This window comes from Pinus tabuliformis, chromosome 2_1, assembly GCF_031772625.1.
Source record: "Pinus tabuliformis cultivar Carrire ecotype Pingquan chromosome 2_1, CPIR1, whole genome shotgun sequence".
Taxonomy (NCBI): domain Eukaryota; kingdom Viridiplantae; phylum Streptophyta; class Pinopsida; order Pinales; family Pinaceae; genus Pinus; species Pinus tabuliformis.
Genome location: NC_142299.1, coordinates 324217168 through 324236762, shown reverse-complemented (window position 1 = coordinate 324236762; position 19595 = coordinate 324217168). Strand labels below are relative to the sequence as shown.

At 36.8% G+C, this 19595-nt stretch overlaps 1 protein-coding gene across 1 annotated transcript in view; it reads left to right on the top strand.

Moving 5' to 3' along the window:
* Positions 1–1667: 1667 nt before the first annotated feature.
* Positions 1668–19595, top strand: part of LOC149200153 (uncharacterized) — a 107191-nt gene continuing 89263 nt past the window's right edge. Inside the window, exon 1 of the mRNA XM_089402619.1 lies at positions 1668–1737. The gene's annotated coding sequence lies outside the window, so the exon portion shown is untranslated. The remainder of the gene's footprint in view (positions 1738–19595) is intronic.

Sequence of the window (19595 nt, the reverse complement as noted above, 5' to 3'; positions counted from 1 at the left end):
ATTTTAAAAGAAAAAAAATTGTCAGCTATAATAAAAACATAACATAAATGATTATACATATTTGGTTAGTTTTAATTAAAAACACTATAAAAAATAATAATGACATTCTTATTGTGCTCACTTGATTCGTTCATGTTTCACTTTCACTCTTCCAATAATAAATAAAATATTTCTATACATATATTAAATAATATAATTTAATATAACTTTACAAAAAAAAAAAAACTTATATTTCTATTATATATATATATATATATATATATATATATATATATATTACCTTAGTAAAATATTTCAACGCTTAAAATGAAAAAAGTAAATAAAAGTAAAATAATTTAGTTATTTGCAATTCATTCAATTTTTAATATAAAATATTAATAATAATAAATTAAAAATACATTTCAAACTACTAAAAGTTACACATGGTTTATACAAAGAGATAGGAAACCACTATAGATCCATTTAATCATGAATTTATCAATCACTAAAAAAAATTAAATCTCGACATGTAAATCTATTTCCAAGTTTTGCATTCTAATTTTTTTTCATATAATAAGATTTGATCCCTTTTGACTCCCGATAAATCTTGATTAATATAGATATTTATTATCATCATTCTTATTCATTGCAAATTAGATTAACATTTCAAATAATAAAAATTAAAGCTCATAATTCTTAACAATAATTTATAAACATGGTTATTATGAATAATTTATAAACAATCAATATTTCTTTTTTATACATAAATGATCTAATTTTTCAAATTCAAAATAAATTTATATACAATTTGTATATTTATTTTATGGGCAATTAAGGTCTTGTGTTTTGAATTCACGAATAGGGGAAAAACTATCATTTCACTGTGATTTAAAATTATTTCTAAGTGTGTAATTTTTTTTAATATATTAATAATTTAAAACTTAAAATATTTAAATAAAAGAAAAGTATATGGTTTATAAATTATGAATCATTATTTTGAAATTTTGAAAATTTGTAAATACAATAATATTGCTTTATATAGAGTTTTAAATTGAAACTAACTTTTTGATATTGTTTTCTATAGGGTGGAAAAATCTATCATAACTTAGTTGTCAAATAAGGAGTGAGGACAACCATCTCTGGCTGCTATCCCCGAGAACAACTATCTATGGCTGCTATCCTTGAATGTAGGGTGACTCAGCACCCTTATTCAAGGAAAACCATGCCACTTGAAATAGCCCCCTGATGATTCGTAAGAGACAGGGTTTCACTCCTGCCCGATGCCTCTGGGTCTTGGGCCATTGACCTATTTCGACAATTAACCTCTTTCTTTAAATCCTTAACCAAACAAAAACAATTTTAAAGTATACTCATCTTTTAATATGATTTTAAGTATACTAAGTATACTGAATTTTTTAGTATGTCAGGAAAAAAAATATCCACCTTTCATAATAATTAAACCTCTCCGACACCATGGGAATAAAACTTTTGTAAACAACAAGCTATACCCAAAAATTAAAAAGCTAGAAACAATCCCATCCACTCTACTCCTTGACTTGTAAATTTTAAACGTGCCTCATACATATCTATATATTAAGGAGCCCTCCATTCATTCAGCGGACTTGTTTATTTGTGTTGAATTCCTCATATATCGGTTGGATTTGGCTTCGGCATCGGCCATACGAAGACAACGCTATTACTATTTATTGTTACCAACACAAAACAGGGGGCCCAGAGAAACCAGCAAAAATCAGGCAGGTATGTTTATTTTGTTGAGCTCCCTCTCGCCTTTTTATGTCGTTCTTCTGGTTTTGTCCAACCTCGCATTGCTTCTGGATATGCGAATGATTATAACATACTGTTATGAATCCTCACTGTCATCCTTTTGTTTCGAGTTATATCGCTTTATTGCAGTGGTAGGTTGTTGGTATATTGAACAATTAAATTGCTTATATGGGTATTAATTGCCGTATGTTTTATAGCCTGTAATATGTTTTTCGGTGGTTTCAAAATCCGGCATTTGACCTGTTTGATGCTATACTATGTGCTTTACAATTATAATTACGTGGTTTATAACAGAAAAAGAATCTGTTCAAATGGTCAGATCCCAATAGTCTGGTTCGAATCCTGATGTAGACTGTGAGAGGCCGAAAGTGAATGCATGGCCAGAGGGGGTGTGTCCATTGAATCCTCAGAGTCATGGAAAAAATTATGCTGTTTTTTCACAAATTCCCTTAACCTGAGTCTTGATTGAGCTGGTCAAATTTCCTCAATCTCTACTGCTGGGTTATGAACCAAAGTGTTTATGAGAGTATTGACATAGGATTTTGTGTGTATCTACAGAATTGTGAAAACCACTTTATGATTCATGAGCATTTATGTTATGTCTCCATGCCTGTTTCTGTTGTTCATGATGGTGGTTTTGCAAAGTGTTTTTTTGTTTGTGGGTCTCTTTTAGATTTTACTTTCCAGAGACAGGTGGGTTAAGCAGTGTAAGTGAACCTTGACTGTTTGAAATAAAAGCTAGGATACTCTGCAATCTTTTCAGTGAAAATGACAAAATTGAATTTGAAACAAAAGCTAGATACTCTGTAATCTTTTCAGTGAAAAGGGGAAAATCAAGTTTGACCAAGTAGGATATTTTGTGTGTGGGCTCAGACGGATTTGAGAACACTGGAGAGTTCCAAAAATCATTTGTAACTAATCAAAGGGTAAATCAAAGCATATATATTTTAATGGGAACAATTAGAAACTGACAATCTAAATCAAGAGGCAAAGCATTTGGGAACAATTAGAAACTGACAATCTAAATCAAGAGGCAAAGCATTTCACCTAGTTACTAGACATAAAAATGGGAGATCACTTTCATACATCTAGACCAAGCCAAGGGCCTACATGATGCAGGTTGAGCAAGATATGAAATGTCAAAACAAAGGGAGACCTCATGTCATGAATGGGTATTATGTGTATGAAATTGACTCAAAACTCTTAGAAATTTCACGAAATGTCAAAACAAGACAAAGGGAGGCCTCATGTTATGAATGACTATTATGTGTATGAAATTGCCTTAGAAGTCTTAGAAATTTGACACATGCAACCACTTGACCAGGGATGGATGTATGGCCAGACACAAGTACAAAATCCATACTCTATTTTTGCTAAGATGGAGCTGCTTCACCTTGTTGGGTTTAGACCTTGTGATGTAATGTGGGTAGCAAACAAAATTTGTCAATAGACTAATGTTCTCAGGGGCTAAGTTAGCTAAGAATTGTGGTTGAGGGTGGTTTTTACATCAAAATTTCCCAAGACTTACACCATGCCACATTTGCTTATAATAATGCGTTAACAAGGGGAATGAACCTGTCCAAATTTTGAACTTGGGTCATCATATCTAGAAGAACTCCTATTTACAACTAAAGCATAATTGAACATTGTATGATTTATATTTTGTTATAAAAAAAAATGGTTCCAACATGTATATTTTATGTTACCATCCATTTCTAATACACATTATTTAAATGAAATTCTAAAATACATGTTAATATTATATAGAATTTTTACATACATATTTTCATTGTCTCTCTCTACTTTCATAACTATTGATTGCAATTACTCTATGCTTATTTGTTTTTTGAAGTTTGAACTCATACATTTCTTTATATAATAAATATGACCATTATCTTATGTTATTGTAGAAAGCTTGTTGGTGTTTTGATGAACATAATACTTAGCTAGAAAACCAATAAAAAACTCATGATTGCCTATTAGTTGGTAAATTGGTATAATTGACTCTCAATTAAGCATGTCATCTAAATTGTATCCATTGTTGATGAATTGGCACATAGTCTAGTTTACTAAACTCACAACTTGATTTCATGTAGAGTTATTTGATGCAAGACATAAAAAATTTAATTTGTATCTTAGTTATTAAAGTAAAGAATAAGAGTTTGCATTTATTGGTAGGAGGATTTCTAGACTAGTAAGGCAACAACAAAATAAATCTCTATGATTTGTGACTTGAATTAGTAAAACCTTCGCAACTTTATTCCTAACATTTATTGTAGTGATTTTTGTAGAGGTTAACTCCAATATCACGGAGGGACAAACTTTGGGAAACACTCATATCTATGCATTAAATGATATTTTTGAAAGGGCATTTCTTTTTGTGTTATATGGATAAAGAGTTCTTAGAGGATAGTTGGTTGGTTCATAGTGGCATTAAGATGGTACATTCCTAGGGAGAGAAAGAATGCCTCATCCCTCACAAATGTAGCCTTAGGATATAAGAGGCTTAGTTTAGTTTGTAGTGCAACTTCAAGAGGTGATAAAAGGTGGATCTTGTGGTAGAAAGATGTCATGCTAAGATAACCTTGTTTTAGGGGCTTTGGAAGGAAAATTGTTATCTTTAAAAGTAATGTGAGAGAGCAACCTCAAAATAGCTCAAAGTTGTTAGAAAAAGGATGTAGCTGAACCCTTTCAACAAGGATTTATAGGGTCACATGGCCGCCAAAATTACACACATCATGAAAATAGCAAAGATGAGGAAAGCTAAAGGCACCCAAATTAGGATTTGAACCCATTGGACAAGAATTAGGGGTCCATCATCACAAAGTTATTTTTTGCATGATGATAAGTCTGTTCTCATTGACGGCAAACTCTACAAAGTCTCCATAGTGCTAAGCTCTCATTATTTTGATATAACAAATCCAATGATGTAAGTGGAGAATCTCAAAGCCACTCAACAAATTGATTCGATGTACATGTTTATATTGTTATTAAAAGTAATCATGTGCAAGAAGTATTATTGAGCTATTTTTTCTTAATTTAACCTTTCCTTTCCCATGATAAGTTTTTTTCAATGTTGTTTTAAGCAACACTTACATTCTTTGATTTAATCTAAAACCATAATGTGATGGATAATTAACCTAAACTTAATAAATTGTTTAGTGATTTTAAGATAGTTGTTCATGAAGAAATAAAATGCAGTCTGATTGTTCTTCCTTGGCTAGGGTTTAGAATGAAGATTGGGTGTTTTTCTGTGGTAAGAGGAAAACCTAGTTGTCATGGAAATTTGATTAGGCCACTTAGAAAAGTTTCATTACAATCTAGGATGTCCCTAAATGATCAACATCTATGTTTGAATTACTATGTAGGCTTATTACTTGATGCAACACCTCCTCCCACATTTACCCACTTTAACCAACCTGCCGGGGTAAACATGAGTTGAGGGCTACTATGACATGACCCGACCTCCTAATTCCAGTTAAGGAGCAGGGCCGAAAAAATGAAACTTTTCTGACCTTCCTTAGGGACTACAAGGCACTTAGGGGCTAAAGGACCACCCCAGGTGACCAATCCCTGAGATGGGGCTATTTTTCACTAAAGAAACCTCCCAACCACATGCATACCAAGGCAAGGGTGTGGTTATAGGCTTCCAACCACATGCACAAACCTAAAAGGGTGTGATTATAGCCCCAAAACTCTAGTTCAGAGGGTGTGGTACCGAGGTTTGAGCCACCTTTCTAAGCCAACCTCCAGACCACTGCCCAGAACTACCTGTAACTTCCGAGAATGATAAATGACATAAGGGTAAAGCTATTCATACAAAACTTGAACAAGAACCTGGCCTAACTAGGCCTAACCATGATAGTCATTTCGTCAAACACATGGTAAACATGTAAGCTACAAGTCATGAATGCATATTTGATCATCAGAGTCTAAACTTCATCTAGAAATCACCAAGAAGGCCTAATGCCCTCTCATAATAGCTGCAATAAAACTTGTTATCCCTTTCATTCATTAACCATCAAGTACTTATATAATTATGAACAAATCCATAACTAGGGAACTTTACACATCCATGCTTATAACCAACATATAACCAGATTATCAACCATGACATAACATCCATCAAAATAATAACAAGTACAAGTGCTCATAGATTACAATCGGAAAATAGTTCTTATTGACTTATGCAAAAGCCAACCAAGTCAGGGACTTCTATGTACAACCCGACTATAGATTGGGTTGAACCAAATCTTTCTTTCAGCCAATCATCCCCATGCCATATTCCAAGCATGAATACGGGATCTCAAGACATAAACAACCAAGGCTTCACAGAGATTAAACCACCTCCACCCTCAAGTTACTACGATCTCACCAAAACCGGTCAAGAGATCACAAAGGCCAAAACAAGCTTGGAAGCCTTAAAATTTCTTCACCAATACCTTGAGAAAATTGCCTATTTCCACCCACCTATTTAGTGCTTCTCAAAGATTAAACCACCTCCAACCGAACCCTTGGGAATTTTCCTGAAACCACCTCACCTGATTCTAAAACCTTCCAACAATCCAAAGCTCCACCAGAAAAGAATCCCATCACACCATGGTTATCCAGGAAATGGAAAGACAAGGCTAAAACCACAGTCAAACCAGGCAAAACCCATGCTAATGACAACAAATGAAAAAATGCATGTACCATGCATTCACACCTCAACTAGGAAATCACACATGCAACCTGTTATCTGCAAAATCCTCTTGTTGAAGCTGCTTGATCCAACCTTCCTTGCTTGTCCTTTTCTTTCCTTTTCCTTCCTTTGCTTTCCTTTGCTTGCTTGATTTCTCCTCCTTGAGCTCTCTCTCTCTCTCTCTCCACACTGGTCCAAGCCAAAAACTGACAAAAAGCTACACCAAGACAGACAAAAGTTTTGAACTAATCTCCAGAAGCCTTTTATCATTGAGGCCTCTATTTTCTTCATTTTCCTTCTATTTCCTCCTCATGCAAATTTGTGACCCTTCATCTCCCTTTTCTCCTAATTTCCTTTATATGCCTCTTTCATTTTCCAATGCCTTTGTCGATTTCCTTAACCATAATAAACAACATGTGATTCCCACTATAGAGCTTTTCCCAACATTCAGCGTGGAATACATGTCCCATGACCTTGGTCTTATTTTGCCTTTATTAACCTTTATTACATCAAACTTTAACCCGGGGTTGTTATAGACCCCTCCCCCTTGAGGAAACACTGTCCTTTGTGTTCTATGACACATATGACCAACAAAACCATTGAAAACAAAACATACTGCCTATGGACCTAGAAGGAGGTCCGTGGTCTCGAGAAAATGAGGGTTAAGATACAAAGAAGGGAATATGATTTATCCTTCCTCAAGCATTTCTGCGATTCCAATATGACTCCATCCTTTGCCTCCGTTAAGCACAAACTGCATAACCAACAACAAAGCCTTCAACTGACTCAACAAATCTTTAATTCTCTTTTAAAAAAAAAAGTGATTATTCACCTTGAGTTGGTCGACTCCCCACCTTGGCAGCATAACAGATCATATTTATAACTCCCATTTCTCTTCTTTGTAGATTCAACCCTGAGGATGAGTCTTGTTCTAGACTTGAAATGTAGACGGCATAAAATTGCAGACTGTGGAATATCTGAGCTCAGAATCTCAAAAATCACACCACAGAAATCTCCAAACCATTATTGTTACCCTGTACAGAGGGGAAACCTGGAAGGAGGTTTGTGATCTCGAGAAAATGAGGGTTAAGATACAAAGAAGGGAATATGATTGATCCTTCCTCAAGCATTGTCACGATTCCAATATAACTCCATCCTTTGCCTGCATTAGGCACAGATTGCATAACCAGCAAAATCACAAAACCTTCAATCGGCTCAACAAATCTTTAATTCTGTTTAAATAAAAAAAGTGATTATTCACCTTGAGCTGGTCGACTCCCCACCTTGGCAGCATAACATATCATATTTATAACTCCCATTTCTCTTCTTTGTAGATTCAGTCCTGAGGATGAGTCTTGTTCTAGACTCGAAACGTAGATGACATAAAATTGCAGATTGTGGAATATCCGAGCTCAGAATCTCAAAAACCACACCACAAAAATCTCCAAACCATTATTGTTAAGATACAAAGAAGGGAATCTGATTTATCCTTCCTCAAGCATTGCCATGATTCCAATATAACTCCATCCTTTGCCTGCGTTAGGCACAGATTGCATAACTAACAAAATCACAAAGCCTTCGATCAACTCAACAAATATTTAATTTTGTTTAAACAAAAAAATTGATTATTCGCCTTGAGCTGGTCGGCTCCCCACCTTGGCAGCATAGCAATTCATATTTATAACTCCCATTTCTCTTCTTTGTAGATTCAGTCCTGAGGATGAGTCTTGTTATAGACTCAAAACGTAGACGACATAAAAATGCAGACTGTGGAATATCCAAGCTCAGAATCTCAAAAACCACACCACGGAAATCTACAAACCACTATTGCAGTATTTAGTATTTACAATAACATCCTTCTAAACACAAAATAGACATACCACTTATTGGAGCTTTATGAAACAACTCATTGCGGTATTTACAATAACAACCATAGATAGATATATACATATACCAAAACTCATTTGCCTCCACTAGCAAATAGTGAAGGATACATAGCCCACATCTGATCAACCATCTCCCATGTAGCTTCATCAGGCCCAAAGTGCTTCAACTACACTTTAACTTTTTTTATTGCTTGGTTCCAGAGCATGAGTTGGAATTCTCCTTCTGGTTCCATCTGCAATATAGACCAACTAATCACATGATCAACATCTTTCACATATCTCTTAAGCAATGAAGCATGGAAAACATCATGGACTTTCATTGTTGGTGGCAATGCAAGTCTGTCCAATCCTCTCAAGGATCTCAAAAGGCCCGCAATACCGAGATGCCAACTTGGCACATGATCCAATCCTCAAGGAGCTCTTCTTAGGTTTGATGCACAAGTACACATGCTCCCAAACCTGAAACTCCTTGAATGTTTTGTGTTGATCTGCATAACTCTTATGCTTGTCCTATGTTGCGTTTAGATTCTTCTTGATAACCTGCATTTTTTGTTCCATCTTTGCTAGCATGTCCAGTCCAATCAACACCATGTTCACTGGATCACTTATCTGATGGGAGTATTATAACTCTACCCATAAAGAGCCTCAAATGGACTCATCCTCAGTGACTCTTGATACCCATTATTGTTTGCAAACTCTACTTGTGGAAGATACTCCTCCCACTTTCTCTGTTGATGCATGACATACATCCTTAGCATATCCTCTAGAATCTTGTTGACCCTTTCTGTCTATCCATCTATCTGTGGATGATAAGTTGTATTGAAAGGAAACTCCATACCCAAACCTACAAACAAATCCTTCAAAACTTGGAAGTGAACTTGGCATCTTTGTCTGATATGATCTTCTTGGGAACACCATGCAATCTCACTATCTCCCTGATGAAGACCTGAGCTACCTCACTAGCTAAATTAGTAGACTTCACTAGAATGAAGTGAGCTACCTTGGTCAACCTGTCAACCACAACCATGATGGAATCATGCTTTCTGGGTGTCCTCGAAAAACTTGTAATGAAATCCATGGATATGACCTCCCATTTCCATTTTAGAATCAAAATCGGCTACAATAAACCACTTGGATGCTTGCACTCTGCTTTTACATGTTGATAATCCAAACATCTAGCCACAAACTCAACCACTTCCTTTTTCAAGTTCAGCCAATAGTAAAACTTCTTCAAGCTATCAAAGTCTTCTGATATCCCGGGTGACCTGAATATGGCTTAACATGAAACTCCCTCAAGATAAGCTTCTTGAGTTCATTGTTGTCCGACACATAGATCTTGTCCCTAAATCTGACCAAGCTATCTGCTGTGAGATGATAATCCACATCCTGATCACTTGTACCATGTTGTTGTAACCTATGCATAAGTTGTCGATACCTGTCATCCTGCTGCCTTGCCCGCAAGATCTGCTCCTATAAATCTGTACCATATGAACTCATAGTTGCGATGTGATTTACCTGCACTCTTCTGCTAAGAGCATCTACAACCTTGTTCTCCTTACCCTTGATGTACCTCATCTCGAAGTCGAACTCACTGAGATTAGCAACCCATTTAGCTTACTTGGCATTCAGATTAGGTTGTTCAAACAAATACCCTAGTCTACTATGATCACTCATCAGAATGAACCTCCTTCCAAGAAGATAGTGTCTCCACATCTTCAATCCATGAATGATAGTTGTCAGCTCAAGATCATGAGTCACATAATTCTTCTTATGCTCATTTAGTTTCCTTGAATCGTAGCATACCACATGTCCCTCCTTCATCGGGACTCCACCATGTCCTCTCTTGCAATCATATGTACATACCACAAACACTTTATCTAGATCTGCAATCTTTAGAACTAGAGCGTTTGTAAGCAACTATTTCAACTGCTCAAAACTAGCTGCACATTCCTTTGTCCATTCAATTTTTTTTCCTTTCCTCTACAAGGATGTAATAGGATATGAAATTCGTGAGAAGTTCCTAATGAACTGCCTATAATAACCTGCTAACCCCATGAATGATCTGACCTCATCCGCATTCCTAGGAGCCGCCCATTCCATGATAGCTCTAATATTTTTTGGGTCCATTGCTATACCTTCCTTGGAAATAACACGTCCTAAGTAATGAACTTATGTTTGAAAGAAACTGCAATTATTGAGCTTGGCATATAACTGATGCTCTCTCAACAATTTTAACATTGCTACTAGGTGTTCCACATGATTTTCCTTATTCTTAGAATATATCAATATATCATCAATGAATATTATCAAAAACTTGTCCAGATAAGGACACAACACACTATTCATCAAACACATGAAAGTAGCTGGAGCATTAGTCAAACCAAAATGAACCACAACAAATTCATAATGCCCATACCTGGTGCGAAATGTCGTCTTGTAGATGTCCTCTTCTTTGATGTGTACTTGATGATATCCTTATCTCAAGTCAATCTTTGAGAACATGGTTGCTCCCTTCAACTGATCAAATAAGTAATCAATCCTTGGCAATGGATACATGTTCTTGATCGTCACCTTTTTCAGCTGCCTATAATCAATGCACAACCTGAGAGTATCATCCTTCTTCTTCTCAAGCAACACTGGTGCGCCCCAATGTGACACACTTGGCCTAATGTATCCCTTGTCAAGCATTTCCTTCAACTGCAACTTCAGTTCCACTAACTCTGGAGTGCTCATCCTGTAAGGTGCCTTTGATGATGGTGTTTCACCTAGTACCAACTCAATAAAGAAATCCACTTCCCTATGAGGTGGTAACTTTGAAATATCTCTAGGAAATACATCCTGAAACTGCTGCAAAATCAGATACCTCTTGAGGACTTCATCATCCTCAACATCCTTCCCCTTACCACTAGAAACATGCACTACGAACAATACACACCCTTTCTAACAACTACACTTTACTTGCATAGCTGTAATGGTTCTTATTGATGTAGGCTTCTTCTTACCTTGCAAGTTTCTCCTTTATCCATCGTCATCCAAGCACTCAATAATCTTCTTGTAACAAGCTACCTTGGTCCTCTTAAGGTACAACCAATCCATACCCAAAAGCGCACTATATGATCCCAATGGAATCACATTTAGATGTGTTGATGTAGACATACCATTCATCTCAAATGCACAAGCTCTGACCCAATGATGCACTCTTTTCTTAGTACCTCTAGCCAATTGCAACAACCAATACTTTGCATGTACTTCTTTTCTCAAACCACACCTATCCACCAGATCAGGATTAATATAACTATAACTAGATCCAGGGTCAATCAAAATAGAAATAACTCGATCATAGAGTTTATCTTCCATCTCAATAATGGGTGCTTGGTGATCTGCCTGCTTGTTATCAAATGTTGCATAAATGTGAGGAATGATTTGGCCCACATCCCCGACCATCTGTGTCTCCTGAGCATTGTAGATTTGAGGTCTACCACCCTGATACAACGGACGATCCTTCTTGCGATGATCTTTGCCACAAATCCAACACTACAAAGGCTCTCTACCACTACCTTTGTTTCATTGCTATCCAAGCTGAGGTCCATGTCCCTTCTCTTTGCATTAAACTTCTTGTAACGAGTCACATTCTCTTTCTCACCTACATCCTGAGGTATTCCTTGCTTTGGTGACCACTTTCCTTTAGTTTTTTCATTCCCTTTCCAATCTCGCTTAGGCTTGACTTTGCGCTTCAATTGCTCATAAAAATGCTTCAACTTCCCAATGACTTCCTCCAGTGACTAAGGATCATCATACTCAAACAGATCCTTGAATGCTATTGGTAGTCCATTGATAAATATATGAACCTTTGTCTTCTCTTCCTTGAGATAAGGCACATACCTCAACAATTCTAGAAACATAGTCGTATAGTTCTCGTATGTCATAGATCCCATCATATAACTCCTTAATCTTATCGTCATAGTATCTCTCTGACAAGTCCTTTCATAAACGTCTTTTAAACTCATGCCAACTCAACTCCTTTGTCCTGATGCCTCTGACACGCTTCACATCTTCCCACCAGATGCCTGCCTTTCCTTTTAGACTGAAAATAGATATCTTGGCCTTCATGTTCTCTGTATAATAATGCAGCTGAAAGAACTTCTTCATCCCAAGAAGCCATGTTTTTGCATCTTCTGGTTTCTTTAGCTCTCCATTGAATGTGGGAGGCTTGGCTTTCTTGAACATATTCGACGAGTATCCTCTCTCACTCCTCCTGTAAGGAAGATAACAATGATAACGATGATATCTATTTAAATCAGAACTAGAATAAAACCCATAACCATTGCCTCTCCTGTCAGGTGTATCCAATCGTCTGCCACCTTGGACCATGTCATCCCTGTCCAACTTGTGCCCTGACCAAAGATCCGCTGCCATATGCCCCATTAGTCTTATCCTCCCGTCCATAACTTATCCGCGATTGTTCCTATCTCTGCAAATCTAATAGGATATGAAGGGTAATTGCATTGACCTCGGCTTGCTTTTCCTGGGCTTTGGAAAGTCTTTCCTATGACTGGATTATCTTGTCATTGTTTGCCTTGTAACTTCTGATTTTTGCCTTTCGACTTCTCAAGGTATCTGCTATGTTAGGAGAGTACTCATCTCTTTGTTGCTCATCTGATCTATAAGGAGAGTCACGTGAACTGTAGTCCACCATTCTGCTAGTCATCTCTGATCTTATTCTTCCTACAAACATGCCATGTCAGATAACCAAATATAAACATAATCAACATACCTAAGTGAAGTTCAGGGGAGGCTATCTCATCTGCAAAATCAGTCCATATTAGCATGATATACATATATAGATGATCATATCAATATATTGACATCATGCATGATAACACTAACTGCATACAATCACCTCATGCACGATAACCAAAACCATGACAATGCATGTATATCGACATACATCTAGCCCATCCAATCCAAGTATTTGAACCATGCTCTGATACCAATCTGTAATGCCTCCTCCCACATTTACCAACCTTAACTAGTCTTTCAGAGTAAACATGAGCTGAGGGCTACTATGACATAACCTGACCTCCTAATTCTAGTTAAGGAAGTGGGGTTGACAACCTAAAACTTTTCTGACCTTCCTCAAGGACTACAAGATACTTAGGGGTAAAGGACCACCCTAGGTGACCAATCCCTTAGCTTGGGTTCTTTTTCACTAAAGAAACCTCCCAACCGCATGCATACCAAGGCAAGGGTGTGGTTATAGGCCTCCAACCGCATGCACAAGCCTACAAGGGTGCAATTATAACCCCAAAACTACAATTCAAAGGGTGCAGTCCTGAGATCTAAGCCACCTTTCTAGGTCAACCTCCAAACAACTGCCCAAAACTTCCTGTAACTTCTTGGGATGATAAATGAAAAAAGAACAAAGCTATTAACTTGACCTAACCAGGCCTAACCATGACAGCCATTTTGTCAAACATATGGTAAACATGTAAGCTATAGGTCATGAATGCATATATGATCATGAGAGTATGAAATTCATCTGGAAATCACTAAGAAGGTCTAATGCCCTCTCATAATAGCTGCGATAACACTTGTTAGTCCATGCATTCATTAACCATCAAGTACTTATAGAATCATGAACAAAGTCATAGCTAGAGCACATTACATATCCATGCATATAACCAACATTTAACCAAATTATCAACCATGACATAACAACCATCAAATCATCATAATAACAAGTACAAGTGCTCATAGATTACAATAGGAAAATAAGTCTTATTAAACTATGCAAAATCCAACTAAGTCAGGGACTCCCATGTACCACTCGACCACAGATTGGGATGAACCAAATATTTCTTTTAACTAATCACCCACGTGCCATATTCCAATGTCTTTGCTAATGCCTTTGCCAATTTCCTTAACCATAATAAACAACAAATGATGCCCACTATAAAGTTTTTCCCAACATTCAGCTTGGAATACATGTCACATGACTTTGGTCTTATTTTGCATTTAGTTAACCTTTATTACATTAAAATTTAACCCAAGGTTGTTACACTTGACCTGTTCTCGACGATCCATGCCTTTAAATCAATGGCATCAAGTACAAAAATGGGAGCCATCCCTATATTGGATGAGCTCATTACCTTCAAATTGTTGGTCACTATGGTCTTAAAGAAATGCAAGACCTCCAATTGTTAGACAAATTTTGTGAAAATGCTTGAAAAAATCCCCAAGTTGTCCATTCCATTTGTAGGACCAGGGAGAAAAGCGATAATGTTTGTTAATCAAATCTTGATCATGAAATTCATGGCATGTGGTCAAGCTTCAAAACCCTTGAACAATGCAATCAAAAGAAATGGATTCATTGTATGGAGGGCAAAAATCAATTCTACATTTGCAATAAGGGGCATTTTGGCTTTCATTTTCAATTCAAGGAAGATTGTGATTTAATTTTCTGGAGTGACCCCTAGTTTCTAACATCTAGTAGGTTGTATTTAAACATACTATCCTTGGAAATTGATCTAGAAGAGGAGTTTTCCTCAATCATCTTGGTTTGGGCCCTACCTTCCCTTGTCCCTCATAATCTCTAGGATAATGAAACCTTCAAAATAATCAATAAAAGGCTCAAGAAAATTATGGAAAAAAAGTGACCTAGGTGGGAGCATGTTCTCTCATGCTCAAATGCGTGTAGAGGTAAACCAATAAGAAGGATTCATTAAGGCTTTAGAAATATTAATAGATAACTAAACCCATGTTAGAAGTTGGATTATGAACAACTTCCTTTCAATTACAATAATTTCCATGAGTATGATGACTTTAATAAAAATTGTACAAAAAAGTCTAAAATGTCTCCCTACCCAAGCTTCTTGTTCATGAGATAAAGAAAAATGTTAGTTCGAGTGAAAATAAATTTTTCGTCTTGGCATCAACTCTAGATGGAGATGTAGTGTCCAGAAATACAAAATTCTCGTCTACTCAAGAAAAAGGGAGAGAGTTATTCTCCTCAAGAACATTAAGAGGAAGAGAGGAAGAGAGAAGTGACAATTTTGTCTCAACCAATTTTTTGACTAGATAAAATATAAGAAACTCTCATACATGATTAAATATTGTTAGGGAGACGATGTAATCTTCCCCTCCCAAGATCAAACCTTATTCCTCTAAAATAACAATTTAGATATCTAAAAAGATCTAAAATATTTCAATTATCTATGCTTTCTAGGAAACCCCAAAACAAAAAGGAGCTAGAAAACATCAATGAACGATGGGAGTAGCAATGGAACCCTCTTTACACTGGGTCAAAACTATATTACTTCGCTACTTTAGGCCCTCTCGAGAGGGAAAACGAAACGATACTATGAGAGAGGTAAAAAAAAAAGGATTTGGGGTCCCAATCCAATATCTAGTCACATCTTTCAATTAACAAAATGTTTTATTTGTTGACTTTCTTATAAGAGTTAATAGAAGTGTGATGGTATTTTATTTTTTATTTTTTTTGTTTGTTTGTAGATATTTTCAACAATATGGATCAATACAATCATTTAATATGAGATATTAAATGAAATAAATTTATTATTGAAATCATATTAATTATATTATTTAAAAGGTTAGGTTTAAGATATTTATTATATCAAAATTATTTAAAATGTAATTTTATATAAGATATAATTTGTTTGAATGCAAATATAAATTGGTTTATAAAAGTTAATATAATGGTTTTTTTTTTTTAAAGTAATATTTAGGTTTTTTTGTTTGTTTGTTTGTTTTTTAATGATTAACATTAACTTAGACTAATATGGTATATTCAACTATAAGAAGGTAAGAATTTAATCAAAATTATTTAACATATTATTTCTATATTTGAAGAGTGTTGAAATTCTAAGGCTAGTACAATTTTCTGCTAGGTAATTACTTCCCAATGATTTTCAACTAGTATTTTATGTCACTGCTATCATTGAATAATTACACTTCAAAAAATCTCAATAGTAAATGTAGCGGAAATAGTAAAGATAAAAAAAAGATAGCTATGCACAAAAGAGATAATATTTTTCCCTGGAAAACCCAATCGTGGGAGAAAAGTTGTTAACCCAACAAGTTTTCTTAGGAGAAATTATTCTTCAACAAGGTTAATAAATTAATCAACAATTGTCTAGAAATCTGTGCCAATAATCCAAGTCCAATACCAGTGAAAACATTTGTTGGTCAACACTGGTCAAACCAACCAAAAAAAAATCAATGTTGGTCAACTCTACCTGATCAAAATGGCCTACAATCAATTGCAATAAACTCTACGGTCTGTGATCAACAATCCACATATGCGACCCTCCTGCAATCAATTATAGCTCGATCAACTCTAGATTACTCGGTCTAAAAACGACTTAGTCAATTCTGGTCAAAGTTCCTTCAAACAAAGATCAAAGTTGCTACTCGAAATTGTACTTATTTTCACACATGCAACCTCAAGAATGCTAGTTGAACTTGATGATAAAGGGAGAGAAAGACTTGCTCTTCGTTGGTCTCTAAATGAGGCATTTTAAAATCTAATTTATACATGTCTAGGGGGTGTGAAAACCCAAGGGACATGTCCCTCCACAGGTTGGTCGACTTGAATTTTCCTGGGCCAACTTGTCTCAATAAAGTAAAATTTACATAATTCATCTAGGGCCAACTTAAAGACCCTTTAGCCATGCAAGAATACCTGTCAATGCTACCAAAATCAACACTCCTTAGCGAGGGAGGTATTCTCCTTGACTGAAAACATATTTCTCCTTAGCTGAAATTTCTCCTCCATTAGAAAATTTCATGAGCTTGCTATGTTGATGTAGTGTCTCCTCACATGCATGTCTATAGATATAAATCACTCCATCCGAGAGTAGGCAATTTGAGTATCCCATGCCATTTACCCCTAGCCAAATCAACATGGCCCCATGGGTAAATGTATCAATATCCCTTGGTCAAATCAATATGACCAAACCAAATCAACATGGTTTCTTAGGAGAAAATCTACCCTTGGGCCATTCACCCCTAGACAAATCAACATGGTCCAACCAAATCGACATGGCTTCTTAAGTCAATGTATCATTCTTCCCGATTTAAATCAACATGGCCTTATGGATGCCAAATCGACATGGATCTAATGGAAGAATGTTTGCTTGATGTTGTGGGTTCCCTGGCCATTCACCCATAGCCAAATCAACATGGCTTCATGGGTAAATGTATCAGTCTCCCCAAGTTAAATCAACATGACCTTAGCTAAATTAGCATGGGTATATGGGAGATATTTTTCCACAGTCTTACAAGCATCAACACTCTGAGCCATTCACCCTTAGCCAAATCAACATGGCCCAATTGGTGAATGTATCATTCTCCCCTAGTGAAATTAGCATGACTCTGTGGGAGAATGTCTACCTGATTATATTATATGCAGAAACATTGACACTCCCTCTTAATGAGGGAGACATTATCCATCACACCAAGATTGTCTCTAAAGTATACAAACTTCACTCTAGATGGAGGCTTGGTGAGAATGTCTACAATCTGCTCCTCTATGGATATGTACTAGAGCTTCACTGCTCCCTTCTACACCATGTCTCAGAAGAAGTCTTTAGCACTTGATCAAATATCCTTGTAAGTAGCTTCCAAAACCACATTGCTTCTTGACTTGTGACACTAACTGCGATATACTCTGCCTTTGCTATATTGAGTGAAATAGAAGTCTGCTTCTTGTTAAAACTGGATGTCATGATTGATCCCAAGTTGAAGCAACACCCCAAGGTGCTCTTTCTTTCCTCTGCACTCTCGTCCAAATCCAAATTAGTATATCCTTGTAGCTTCACTTCACCACCTAAGATAAATCTCAAACCATATTCGACTCTATACATAGGTACCTCAACGCATGCTTTGTTGCATGCCTCAACTCAACCATAAACTAGTCAGCTTCCTTCACAAGATCCATCACCACAATTTCTTTTTGGTCACCCTAACCAGGTGCTCCCTCTAACACTGAAGTAGATCTTCCTATGGAAATCTTGGATGCTCCCTTTGTCACAAAAGAAAATCCTCCTGCAATTGTTGTTCTTTATGTTATTGAAGCATACCCTATTCTCTGGCATGGTTCCCTCATGTCGATTTTTTTGTAGCTTGGGAGGTACTCCAAGCCCTAGTGTTTGAGGGTTGGAGGTCAAAGCGCCACAAGTAGGTTTGTGGGCTTAGAACCCAAGCTTGGGGTTTTGCACCCATAGATGTTTGGGCCAAAACCATGACGAGTTTTCGACATGTGATGGATGAGGATGATATCTCTCGGCGAGACGATTCTAACGCAACGAGAATCATCCAATTCTGAGTTGTCGTTAAGGAGTTATGAATTTTTGAAGGTCATGAGTGGGTTTACATCATATGTGTCAAGGTCAGCTTGGGTTTGGCAAGGTGGGTAGCCCTAGAGTGATGTTGGAAGGAGCCCCTCTCTTTAGTATAAATAGAGGGTGATGGAGAGTCATTTCTGTCATTCATTTGTGTAACACATTCTAAAAAAGAAGGCTCGTTGGAGGAGGATTCTCTTGTGCCCTAGCCGCAAAAATAAGAAGGAAGGAACAACGTGGATGGAGGGACTATCTTAAGGGTTCGAGTTTGTTGTTTTGAGGGTTCGAGTTGTTGGTAAAGGGGTCGAGGTCCCTTGGAGGAAGGTCAAGTCTGCTGGGAGTATTGCAGATCTATTTGAGGGCTAGAAGGGCATTGTTTTGGTGGGTTGTTGGAGGGCCATAGCCAGCTGAGGTAGGCTGCAGGCCTAGCCTCCCAAAACAGTTCTACGTTGAGTTGTTAAGGGTTGCCACATCCCTAGAACAACATCTCACAAAAAATGCATTACTCTTTGCCTAGGCCGCAACAAATTCAAGGCTGCTTTTGTGGGTAGATGAAGGGTTGTTGCAACAAGAACAAGCCCTAACTAGTCACAACAAAAGACAACAATTACAATAAACTTGGAGGGCAGCGTGTGGAGAAAGCGTTGGGTCAAAGAAAGGGACGAAACTTGGATAGGTTGATGAGCAACTATACGAGGCCTTATGTGATGTTTGGAGGAGCCTAACAAGGACTATTAGGAAACCCCTACCAGGCAGCCAAGGTGACAATACGCACATCAGTCCAGAAGTTAAGAGAGGCAAGAGGACAACAACAAAAGGAGTTGTGGATGGCCTCTTGTATGATGACTTGATGGTGTCTTAGGTGAGGACATATTGATGAGCCTAGATTTGTGCAATAACTCC